The sequence below is a fragment of the Petaurus breviceps genome, unplaced genomic scaffold (genome assembly GCF_028583685.1).
Source record: "Petaurus breviceps papuanus isolate PSGF00001 unplaced genomic scaffold, PetGlider_PUasm1.0 90925, whole genome shotgun sequence".
In the NCBI taxonomy this organism is placed as follows: Eukaryota; Metazoa; Chordata; class Mammalia; order Diprotodontia; family Petauridae; genus Petaurus; species Petaurus breviceps.
The window spans coordinates 28,411,691-28,424,944 of NW_027187380.1; the positions used below are offsets into that span (position 1 = coordinate 28,411,691).

The window sequence follows — 13,254 nt, forward strand, 5'->3', positions numbered from 1 at the left end:
TTCACTGCTCTTAAAAGACCTTTCCAAAATCCTTGGAAAAGCAAGCCCCTTGGAAAGATGGTAAGCCAAAAGTAAAAAGCCTTCTTCAAGGGAAAGTAATTAAGGATGGTACCCCACCTTTTAACAAAAAACTACTCTTTTCAGTGCCTCCTCACCCACCTGAAGTGATTGCACCCTTCTTCATATTGACCTTAATATCTATCGAGGATATTGATAGCTATCACATAGAAGAGATCCCTTTGTTGACTCCAGGAGTGAGGTAAGTGGTCCAGGAGAGAATGGGATGGTTAGTGACTATTCTGGAATATTAACACAAAACTGTATTTTACATATTGTGATCTTTTTCTTATTCAAAATTCCTATAAATGTTACCTGAAATCATCTTAGGGCAGAAAGTCATGTAGGAGGGCATCAGGTACTGTGCCAGTTTGGACATCTCTCTTTCTCTCTCCAAGCTAGAAATGCTTGGATGTTAGATTAAGGTTAAATAAAATAAAATAGTTTCTGGCAGTCTTGAGCCTAAAAATGCAGTGTACAATATTATTGTATATTATATTTTATATTTTAAAATTATATTATATATATTATTGTATATACAATATGTTGTATATAAAAATATTTTATCTTTGATAAAAGCAATATTTTCTCTTTATAACATGTTACGAGCGTACCTTATTTCCCCATAGTCTACATTTAGATTTTCTGGTTTAAATGCTTATTTCGATGTATCAAACCAAGTCTATTAAAACAATTCTTGTTCAAATAGAGTAATACCAATTTTTCTGTGGCAAATAGATTTCTTATCCATCTATCATTAGAGATATATGTATTTAAAATAAAATAAGAATTGGTTCGATAATCAAGTGATTACTAAGTTAAGTAAAAAGACATCTATTAAGTGATTATCATATGCCAAGAAGTATGGTAAGGGCTGGGAATACAAATATAAGCAGAAAGAAAAGTCCCTGCCCTCAAGGAGCTTACATTCTAATGGGAGAAGATAACACATAAAAAGAGTAATACAGACTAAGACTTTATTAAGACTTTTTGGGGGCAGGGCCAAAGATGGGGGAGTAAAGGCAAGGACTTGCCTGAGCTTTCTCCCAAGCCCCTCTAGATGTCTTTAAAAAATGATGCTAAACAAATTGTAGAGCAGCAGAACTCACAAAAAGACAGAGTGAAACAAATGTGCAACCCAAGACAACTTGAAAGGTTGGCAGGAAAGGTCTGTTGCACCAAGGTGAAAGAGGAGAACAGTCCAGTGCAGGCTGAGCCAGCACAGACTGGACCACAGCAAACCCTGAGCAGGCCTCAGGGTGACTGAATCACTAGCAGCAGTGGCAGTCTCCAGACTTCTCAGCCCACAGACACCAAAGACAACTCAGAAAGTTAGCAGGAAAAGTCTGTTGCACCTGACTGAGAAAGAAGAGGAGACTAGCACAGCCTGTGCCAGCCCAGCCCCAGCCCCAGCAAACCAGAAGCAGGTGTTGGGGGCCACTAAACTGGTAGTGGTAGTGGCAGTTAGCAGCAGCTTCTTCCAGAAATCCCAGCCCAGAAATGGTAAGGGGGTCAAACAACCAGTCAGAAGGAGACTTTAGTGGCCTTTTTGCTAGCACTGGGGCAGGACTCTGTTGCCTTGCCCATACTCAGATCTGAGTGACTGTCCTGGGTGGCAGTCCCAGGGTGAGAAGGAGTACTAGCACATCTGAATTTGTGGCCACAGTGGAGGGGGGCGCTCCTCACAGGTCCAGGGCAGAAGAGAATGCTTGTAGTTACTCACAGACCAGAGCACAGGCCAGGAGAGAAGCAAACACCTCTCCTTAGATCACCCCACCCTTAGAAGAACTGAAAACTTAACATGCCATTGGAAGTATCTCTGAACACAGTTGCACAAAACCCCTGTTGCCCTCCACCCTGGAAGCAGAGCCTACTTAAACAAACAGCTAAAAATTCAAGTAATAGGCTGGGAAAATGAGCAAACGACTGAAAAAAAAAAAACCAACCCAACTCTGACTATGGAAAGTTATTATGGTGACAAGGAAGATTAAAACACACACACACACACACACACTCAGAAGACAACAAAGTCAAAGCTCCTACATCCAAAGCCTCCAAGAAAAATATGAATATGTCACAGGTCATGGAAGAGTTCAAAAAGGATTTTGAAAATCAAGTAAGAGAAGTAGAGGAAAAACTGGGAAGAGAAATGAGAGCAATGAAAGAAAATCATGAAAAACGAGTTTTTTGGTAAAACTTGGTAAAGGAGAAACACACACAAAAAATACTGAAGAAAATAACACCTTAAAAAACAGAGTAGGCCAAAATGGTAAAAGAGTTCCAAAAGCTCATTGAAAAAAATAACTCCTTAAAAATCAGCACGAGTGAGGCAGAGTCAAGATATCGGAGTAGAAGCAAAAATCAAAATGGAGCAAATGGAAGCTAATAACTTTATGAAAAATCAAGAAACAAACAAAACCAAAAGAGTGAAAAAAATAGAAGACCATGTGAAATATCTCACTGGAAAAACAACTGACCTAGAAAATAGATCCAATAGAAATAATTACAAAATTATTGGACTACCTGAAGGTCATGATTGAAAAAAAAAAAAGAGCCTAGACATCATCTTTCTAGGAATTATCAAGGAAACCTGCCCTGATACTCTAGAACCAGAGGGTAAAATAGAAATTGAAAAAATCCACTGATCACCTCCTGAAAGAGATACCAAAATGAAAACTCCCAGGAATATCATAGCCAAATTCCAGAGTTCCCAGGTCAAGGAGAAAGGTATCACAAGCAGCTAGAAAGAAACAATTCAAGTCCAGTGGAGTGACAATGAAGATAAGACAAGATGTGGCAGCTTCTATATTAAAGGACAAGAGGGTTTGGCATATGATATTCCAGAGGGCACAGAAGCTAGGATAATAACCAAGAATTACCTACCTAACAAAACTGAGTATAATCCTTCAGGGGGAAAAAAATGAACATTTAATGAGATAGAGGAATTTCAAGAATTCTTGATGAAAAGACCATAGCTGAATAGGAAATCTGACTTTCAAATACAAGACTCAAGGGAAGCATAAAAAAGTAAATATAGAAGGGAAATCATAAGGGACTTGTAAAAGTTATACTGTTTACATTCCTACATGGAAAGATGATATTTGTAATTCATAAGAACTTTATTATTATTAAAGTATATAGAGGTATATATAGTATATAGTAGGAGTACATATAGACAGAGGGCATGGTAGCTAAAAAATAAAATTAAGGGGTGAGGGAAGAATGTACTGGGAGGAAGAGAAAGGGAGAGGTAGAATGCGTAGAATTCCTCACATAAAAGAGGCAAGAAAAAATTTTACTGTGGAGGGGAAGGTAGGGAGGTGAGGGGGAGTGAGTGAACCTTACTCTCACTAGAATTGGCTCAAAGAGGGAATAACATACATACTCATTTGGGTATAGAAATCTGTCTTATCCTATAGGAAAGTGTTATGTGTGTGGGGGGGAGAGGATAAAAAAGGGGTAGTTATAGAAGGGAGGTCAGATTGGGGAAGGGGGTGATCAGAAGCAAAACATTTTTGAGAAGGGACATGGTCAAAGGAGAGAATGAAATAAAAAAATAGAATAAAATAAGACAAAATAGAGGGGGAACAGGATACAGGGAAATACAGTTAGCTATAGTAACTATGAAAAAATTCAGAAGCAAATTTCTCTGATAAAGGCTTCATTTCTTAAACACAGAAAACTGAGTCAAATTTATAAAAATGAGAACCATTCCCCAATTAACAAATGATCAAAAGATATGATGAGCTTTCAGATGAAGTAATCAAAGCTATCTATAGTCATATGAAAAAATATTCTAACTTACTATTGATTAGAGAAATGAAGATTAAAAGAATTCTGAGGAACTACCACATGCCTATTAGATTAGATAATAGACAGCAAAGGTAAATCACAAATGTTGGAGATGTGGGAAAAATGAGAAATGAATGCACTGTTGGTGGAGTTGTAAACTGAGTCAACATTTCTATAGAACAATATGGAACTATGCCCAAAGATCTATAAAACCATGTACATGCCCTTTGAGCTAGCAATATCACTACTGGGTTTATATCCCAAAAGAGACAAAAAGACAAAAAGTAAAATGACCTACACGTACAAAAATATTTATAAGTAGCTCTTTTCTGGAGGCAAATAATTAGAAATTGAGGAGATGCCCATCAATTGGGGAATGGTTGAACAAATTGTGGCATGTGATTATGATGGAATACTATTGTCCTATAGGAAATGATAAGCAGGATGCTCTCAGAGAAACCTGGAAAGGTTTCTGAGCTGATGCAAAGTGAAATGTACTATGTACAAAGTAACAGCAATTCTGTGAATGATTTAGCTGTTCTCAGCAACACAATGATGCAGGATAACTCTGAAAGATTTATGATAAAAAAATGCTATACATCCCCAGACAAAGAACTGATGGTGTCTGAATGCAGATCAAAGCACACTTTTATTAACTTTATACATTTTCTTTCACATTATTGACTATTATGGAAGTGTTTTTCATGACTACAAACGTATAACCTATCTGGAATTGCTTGCCTTCTCAATGGCAGTGAAAAGGTTAGGAGGGAGGAAGGGAGAGAATTTGGAACTCAAAGTTTTAAAAACGAATGCTAAAAATTGTTTTCACATGTAACTGGGGAAAAATAAAATACTAAAAAAAAAAGGACTGAATTAACTTTTTTGGCTGCTATGTCACATTGAGCTTGCAGTTCACTAAAAACCCTAAGTCACTTTTTTTTAGACAGACTATTATCTAGTCATGACTCCCCAATCTTGCACTTGTGAAGATGATTTTTTTGTTTGTTTTTTTGAGGGGGGAAGGCGAGGCAATTGGGGTTGACTTGCCCAAGGTCACACAGCTAGTAAGTGTGTCAAGTCAGATATCTGATGCTGGATTTAAACACAGGTCCTCCTGACTCCAGGCCCAGAGCTCTATTCACTGTGCCACCTAGCTGCCCTGTGATTTTTAAAAATCAAAATATGACTTTTCATTTATCCTTATTAAGTTTCATCTTGTTCAATTAGACCTGATGCTTTAGCTTGTTTGGTTTTATTTCATCCAATGTGTTGGCTATCCTATTTAGTGTTAGCTGTAAATCTGATAAACATGCCATCTATGCCATTTAGTAGACACGGACAAAAATGATAAATAGAAGGACAAGCACAGATTGCTGGGGCATTCCTCTAGAGACCACACCTTTATGCTGAAGTGAATGACTACACTTAAGATCTGATCATTCAAACAATACTGAATCCTCAAAAATATACATCTCTGTATCTTTTCATCAAGAAATCGCTAAGATTTGTTCAAATGTTTTGCTGAAATTTAGATAATATTTATAAGATTCTCCGTCTAGCAGCCCCAGCAAAAACAACAACAAAAAAGAAAGAATAATGAAGTTGAAGTTAGTCTGGCATGTTCTGTCCATGATGAAACCAAAAGCATTGCTTTCTTTTCTAGATGTCCGTTAACTATCCCTTTAATAACATGCTTGAGAATTTTTTCAGAAACAGAAGTCAAACTCACCACCCATACATATATTCTACCGATTACTTTTGCCCCCCCCCCCTTTTTTTAAATCAGGGCAATGTATGCCCTCTATCTTGTCTTCTTCTCTTTCTATATTCATGGTATTCCCTATGGTTGGAGGATACTTCATAAACCCTATGTCTATCTATTAATATCCCTCCTCTTCCTTCAAGGTCCAATTTAAAATGTCAATCCGTCTAGGAAGTTTTTTTTTTTTAATTTCTTTATTTATTTTTAGTTTTCAACATTCCTTTCCACAAGATTTTGAGTTACAAATTTTTCTCCCCATCTTTCCCCTACCTCCCAAATAGTGAGCCTACTGAATACCCCCTCCCCCAATCTATTCTCTCTTATATCTTCCCTCGTCCCCCCAGCACTCCCCGCCAACTTTCTCGTAGGGCAAGATGGATTTCTATACCCCAGTGCCTGTATATCTGACTTCCCGGTTGCATGTAACAAGCAATTCTTCTATGAGATTTTAACTGATACTTCCGGGCCCCAACTACAAGTGAACCATCCCTTCCCCACAATTTCTCACAAACCTTGGTCTAGACCTCTTCATTTACTTTTCTACTCTTTGTATCATAGCTCCATATATACCTGTCCTTTGGCTCCTTTCTCACTACCTCTACCACTACAGAAGTTCCCTGAAAGTAGGGCCTATGTATATCATGTGTGTATACACATATATATGTATTTATACACAAAGGCATGTTTATATATACATATAAACATACATATGTATATATTTATATTCCTAGTTAGTACACAACATAGTGCCTTACACATAAATTTTATGCTTATACTTTGTAGAGTTTTTAGAATAAAAGAATGATGCACATTGTCAAAGGTATTTTCTGTGTCTATTAAGATGATCATGCAATATTAGATGTTTTAGTTTATAATGTTATTAATTATGTTGATTTCCCCCATTAAAACCATTCTTGTATCCCTGGTAAAAATTACATTTAGTCATAATGAATGACTTCTTGGATAAATCTCTGTAGTCTGTTTGATAGGATTTTGTTTAAAATTTGAGTCAACATCTACTAATGATATTAGCCTATGGTTTTCCTTTTGTGTTTCATCTTTCCTTGGTTTAGGTATTAACAACATATTTGTGTCATATAATATTTCCAGTAGGGCACTTTCTCAATTTTTAAGAGAATCTATGGAGTAGTGGTACAAATTACACATTAAAAAAAATTTGTTTAACTGAAATGACTATGCTAAATAAAACCAACATCTGACAAACCAGGTGACTTTATAGTAAAACATTATGATATTATGTCATAAAATTAGAACTGAAATTGTTTTTGCTTTGGTTAGACATGACAATTCACTTACCTTTAAGTGACATTAAATGGATGCAGAGTTGTACAAGTTGGTTTCTGTTCTAAGTAATAGAATACTATAATGAGAATGAGAATTTGAAGATCTTCCCTGCCCCTTAATAGACCTAGGGTGGAGTCTGAAGACCTCCCCTGCTTTGAAAGTAAACTTTGTCCCCTAATAGGCTGTATGTAATCTCACGGAGCCTGTGATGGAGGGAATTTGCTGAAAGGTAGAGCAGAGCCCACAGGAAGCTGGGAGCCAGAGCCAGAGACATGGTGGGAAAGAGAGGTGTTCATGCAAGGATAGAGAGAGGTTTGTGAGTAAATATTGATCTTGTATTGGTTTGTGGGAAGGCTGATGGATGCTGTGGCTCTCAGTGTTATTATGGCTTCTTAAAATCTTTGGTACTATGATGGAATTGGCTTACTGGTTTTGGGATTTGGTTTTCTGGTGTCTAAATAAATGTTTCAGTTCTGTCCTCTACCTGCAGAATCTGGTATATTTTGCGATCAAATGTCATGTGATTTTATAATCATGGTCTTTATCATGACCATGGGTGCTGTAAATATTGCATTGGTGCTACGTTTGGCAACTAGGATGCTATAAATATTGCATTGGTGCTACAAATACTGATAGCAAAATCCTTGGAAACTGAGTTATACATTAAAAGAATTCAATACATTGCTATTAATATGTGTGGATCACAATGATAATCAATGAATACATTTGTTAAAATCCTGCTTTGTAGTTCTACTATGAAAGATTATCATATATTCATTTAAAGAAAATTCTAGGCCTTGATTAAAACTACAAAATGAAAATACAGAGTGAAGTGGGTGGAGTGGTTTCTGTGAGATGCAGGACTATAAAGCAAACATAACTGTGTAAATCTAAGTGAATCATCATTTATTAACAAGCCAAGAAGAGTGACTAGAAATGGAATAAAAATTTAAATCAAAACAAATAAATGATTATAGATGCCAATTCAGTTAGGCTCTTCTCATCCAGTTCCTTCTCCCCTTCTCTGTGTCTCTGTCTCAAAATGCATATAGAGCCCAAGCAAAAAAAAAGAAAATTACTTTAATTACAGGAGAATATACCAGTGCTCCTCTTTATTCCCTTTACTTTGACTATATAAAATGCAATTAAAATTCCAAATAGTGATTTTTATTCTCAAAAACTGGTACTTTCTTCAGGAAAAAAAGCATCATATTAAAAAAAATTATCAGATAAGTACAAATAGAACCCTGTTTAATAAAAGGCTAATAACTGTCCTTCCCTACAGGGGATGTCAAGCTTTGATCTGGTCTTCACAATATAAATTTCTTAATTTTGTAGGATATATGAGAAATGCATTAAAGGCATAAAAAATTAATAAGCTCCAAATAAAACAGAACATTTCTCCCCTTGTCTATTACTCAAAAGACCATATCTCTCAACTACCCTGCACTAATAATGGAGAAACAATAACATGAATATAAAAAATCATTTCTACTCTTCATAATTCATTGTAGGTACATCATATCTTTTCCAGAGAAGACCTTTATTTATACTTTTAAACCATTAATAAGATTAGGTGATAATCTGTGAATATTCACTATTGTGGTAGTGAGAGCAACAGCTTAGGAAAATACTTTTGTAATAGTGAGGGAAACCTAAACTACCATTAAAACTGTAGTAGGAAAACTTATAGATCTATAAAGAGGGACTCTTGCTTTTCTATTTGTAGCCCTACAGTGTTTTGCACATAGTAAACATTTAGTAAATGTTTTATTTATTTATTCATTCATCCATCAGCTTGAAGATTTAAGAGCTGGAACTTATTGGTCCAAACACCCTCATTTTTAGGATCAAGAAACTAAGGTACAGGGAGGTTAAATGACTTGGCTTAAGTTATACAGGGGTATGTGTCAGAAGTGGGATCTGAATCCAGGTCCTCTGACTCCAGAGCCAGTGCTTTCTCTTCCATACCTCAGAATCAGTTATTAAAGTGGCATCTTGAAGAATATACTTCTAGCTCTTGAGGTAAGCTACTAAAAAAATAAGCAAACAATTAAAAAAACACCTTTTAGTTCCATGTTATCTGATTTTTTCAAGAGACTTCTGGCTTTTAAAAAGATACTTAGAGTAATACAAGAAAAAAGCAGAGTTCAAACTTATCTGACTCTTATTATAGGCTCTTAAGCTCTTCACTTGCCATATTATGGAGTAAAACAGGTGACCTAAAGCAATGCTGTCAAATTCAAGTAAAAGTGAATTCCTATGGACAGCATCTTGACTTAGAAAACCAAAAATTAACATAACCTCTCTAGTATTCTTATTTATTTTATTAATAATTCCCAATTATATTTTAATCTGGTCTGATAGGCTATTTTACACTTTTGATCTAAAGTCTAACAAGAAGCATTATAAATTCATGTTATTTAACTTCAATTGGGTCCTCACTGAAGCAAAATAGTTCTTCTATTCTTCCATAATTGATTCCCTAACTCACTGCCCACAGAAGCCATTCTAAACCTTTCCTTTCCTCTACAAGTCTCCCACACCTTTCCTCTTCCCCTTCTCTATCAGCTGAGGATCTTGCTTCTTAATTAAGAAGCTGAGCTAAATTAAGGTCATTTAATGTGAGCTCCCTGTTCTCTCTTTTTCTTTATTTCAAAACCTGTCAACATCATCCTGAATTCTTACCTCCTTTTTCCCAGACTCTGACAATATAGTAGCCCTTTGATAAAATATCAAAGCCAACCCTTCTACATGTACAAATGATACCATATCTTCTGGTCTTCCAGGAGAATGCAACCTCAGTCATTCCTTTTCCCTCTCAGATCTTTAACCTATCCTCTACTACCTTCACATATGCCTAAATCTCCCATCCTTTAAAAGTCTTGAATATGTTTTATCATTTCAAGCTACTGCCCTGTATCTTTCCTCCCTTTCTTAAACTCCTTGAAAAAGCTATTTATATATGCAGTCTCCACTTATTTCTTTCTCAACCCTTTACAATCTGGCTTCTATCACTTAAATGAAATCATTCTCTACAAAGTCATTATAGCTGATGATCTTTTCTTAGTCTCATTCATCTCAGTCTAGCATTTGACATTGCTGACAACATTCCTCTACTGAATATTCTCTCCTCTTTGCGTTTTCATGACACTGCACTCTCTTGGTTCTCTTCTTAACTGTCTCGCTGTTCTTTCACCATCTCCATAACCCTTAAGTATTCTCCAATATTCTGTCACAGATCCTCTCATTTCTCTTTGTACCTTCTCTTGATACTTTCATCAGCTCCCATGAGTTCAGTTATTTTAATGTGAGTGACTCAGAGATCTATCTATCCAGGCTTTATCTCTCCCCTGAGCTTCAGTACTTTTCACTTACTGGACATTTCAAACTGGACATTCTACTCATTTCAATATGTGGGGAAAAAAAAACCAAATAAACCTTCTGCTCTTCTAAATTTTCCTATTTCTATCAAAGGCACCACCATCCTTGTAGTTGCTCAGGTTGAAAATCTCAACTTTATCCTCAAATGATTCCTTCTTGCTTTATATAACCAATGAATTGCCAAATCTTGCCATTTCTACCTCCACAACATCTTTTATATTTAAATCTTTCTCCACACACAAGTATTACCTCAATTTTGGCCCTCATCACCTAATATTACTGCAACAGCCTCCTCTTTGGTCTCCCTACCTCATATCTCTCCCTACTCTCATTCTATCTATACACTGCTGCCATAGTGATTTTCCTTACGTAAATATGTGACCATGTCACTACACTACTCAATCAACCTGATTGGCTCCTCATTACATCCTCTACTTAGCTTTTAAAGCCCATTACATCCTGGTCCTAATGTACTTTTCCAGCCTCAATGCACATCACATCCTGCACTCTACAATTTAGCCAAAACGGCCTGCTTTCTGCTCCTCAAATATAACATTCAAACACCCATCACCATCCCTAGAATGCATACCCTCATCAGCTTCACCTCTTGGAATCTCTCTTTTCTTTCAAGATATGTTTTAAGTACTATCCTTCCACATGAAGTCTTTCCTAATCCACCAAACTCAACCACTAGTGACTTTTCTTATATTTAATTCTTTTGTATTTACTATAGTTCTCTTCATATTTATTCTACAATTACTATTGTGTTGTTATACTAATGCATTGTTATAAACTCCTTGGCAGTAAGCACTATTTCATTTTTTGCATTTGCATACTTAGTACCTAGCACATAGTAATTGAATAAGAAATGGTGGTTGACTGACTTAATTAATAAGACAAAAAACTTAAAATTATCAACATTATTTAAAATATGGATTTACAATAAAGTATTAAAAACACACTTCATTCTAAGTATATACAGATCCTTAAGCTAATGACATATATGAAATCATGATTAGTAATATATTTAATAATTTAGAATTTGTTGCTGAATATGATGTTTATCATCTATAAAAAATCTCATACTTTAAATTTGGAAATACAAATTTTCTTTTTTTGCTTTCTTGGAGGAGAACTGGGATTAAGTGACTTGCCCAAGGTCAAATGGCTAGTTTCTTTCTTTTAAGCAATTGGGGTTAGGTAATTTGCTCAAGGTTACACGTCCAGTTATTTCTGGGTGTGGTGCTAAGTATCTGAGCCTGGATTCGATCTCCAGGTCATCCTGACACTGGGGCCGGTGCTCTTACTCACTGTGCTACCTGGCTGCCCCTAAACGGCTAGTTTTTTGTGTGTGTTTTAAGTGTCTGAGGCTGGATTTGAACTCAGGTCCTCCTGACTCCAGGGCTGGTGCTCTTCACTGCGCCACCCCGATAAATTTTTTTTTGAGGGGGGAAAGCAAGGCAGTTGGGGTTAAGTGGCTTGCCCAAGGTCACACAACTAGTTAGGAGTGTCAAGTATCTGAGGGTGGATTTGAACTCAGGTCCTCCTGAATTCAGGGCCAGTACGTTCTATTCACTGTGCCACCTAGCTGCCCCTACAATTTTTAATCTGTTTACTACTCTTTCAAATTAAGAGTTTTAGTGGGCTTTGAAGCCATTTGCTAAAAATGCAAAATGCAGTAACTTCATATTACAGGTATACCTCAGAGATATTGCGGGTTTGGATTCAGACCACTGCAGTAAAGTGAATTGCAATAAAGCAAATCACATGAATTTTTCAGTTTCCCAGTGAATGTATTAAAAAGAAGCTAAATGCCTTAATTAAAAAGTTCTTTATTGCTAAAAACAAGCTAACCATCAGCTGAGCCTTCAGTGAGCTGTAATCTTTTTGCTGGTGGAGAGTCTTGCCTCAATGTTAATGGCCACTTATCATTGGATCAGGGTGTTGGCTGCTGAAGGTTAGGGTAGCTGGGGCAATTTCTTAAAATAAGACAACAGTGATTCCACACTGAATGATTCCTTTCACTTGAACACTTAGAAGTGTCCATGGTAGGGTTATTAACTGGCCTAATTGCAATATTGTTGTGTCTCAGGGAATAGGGCAGGCCAGAGACAGATGGAGGAATGGCCACTTGGTGGAGCAGTCAGAATATATACCATGTGAATCAATTATATGGGCACGGTTCATGGCACTCCAAAACAATTATAATACTAACATCAAAGATCACTGATCACAGATCACCGTAACAGAAAAATAATGAAGTTTGAAATATTGTGAGAATTACCAAAATGTGACACAGAAATACAATGTGAGCACATACTATTAGAAAAATGGTGCCAATAAGACTTGCTCAATTCAGGGTTTCCACAAACCTTCAGTTTGTAAAAAAACACATATCTATGAAGTACAATAAAATGAAGCACAATAAAACAAGATACGCCTGTAGTTTACAAAAATAAGTGATTGACTTTAGGGAAGACTACAATTTGTTACTGAATTTCAACAAGAGCCTTTACATAACATTAGTTTGAGACTGAGAATGAGAAAGGACTATCATGGTCATGATTTAGTGATCATAGCCAATGATCCTTGGGAAGTACTATTTTTAGCTGTGACAGCCATTAAAGCCAACTATCTAAATAATCAAACCTTTGAATTACCATATTACAAAGTGTAAAACCAAGTTTAAAAAAAAAAATGAAACACATTGTCATTTAAAATATATACATATAAAAATATTTATACATCTACAAAATGCCAATACAAAAATAACTAAAATATTGATCTACAAGTTATTAATGTGTTAAAGCAAAAATTTTCTGAAATGAAAACCATTATTTTAAAAAAATTGTTTATTTTCTTTCCATCCTCTTAAACATACACAATAGCAGTGTGTGTGTGTGTATTGATGGGACATATATAAAATTTATAAATAACCTTACATCTTTTGG

The 13,254-nt window shown here is 35.9% G+C and overlaps 1 protein-coding gene across 1 annotated transcript in view; it reads right to left on the bottom strand.

The window, feature by feature from the left end:
* The window catches only part of FOXK2 (forkhead box K2), a 153,199-nt gene that overhangs the window by 19,953 nt on the left and 119,992 nt on the right, over positions 1-13,254 (bottom strand). The gene's annotated exons all lie outside the window — the stretch shown is intronic.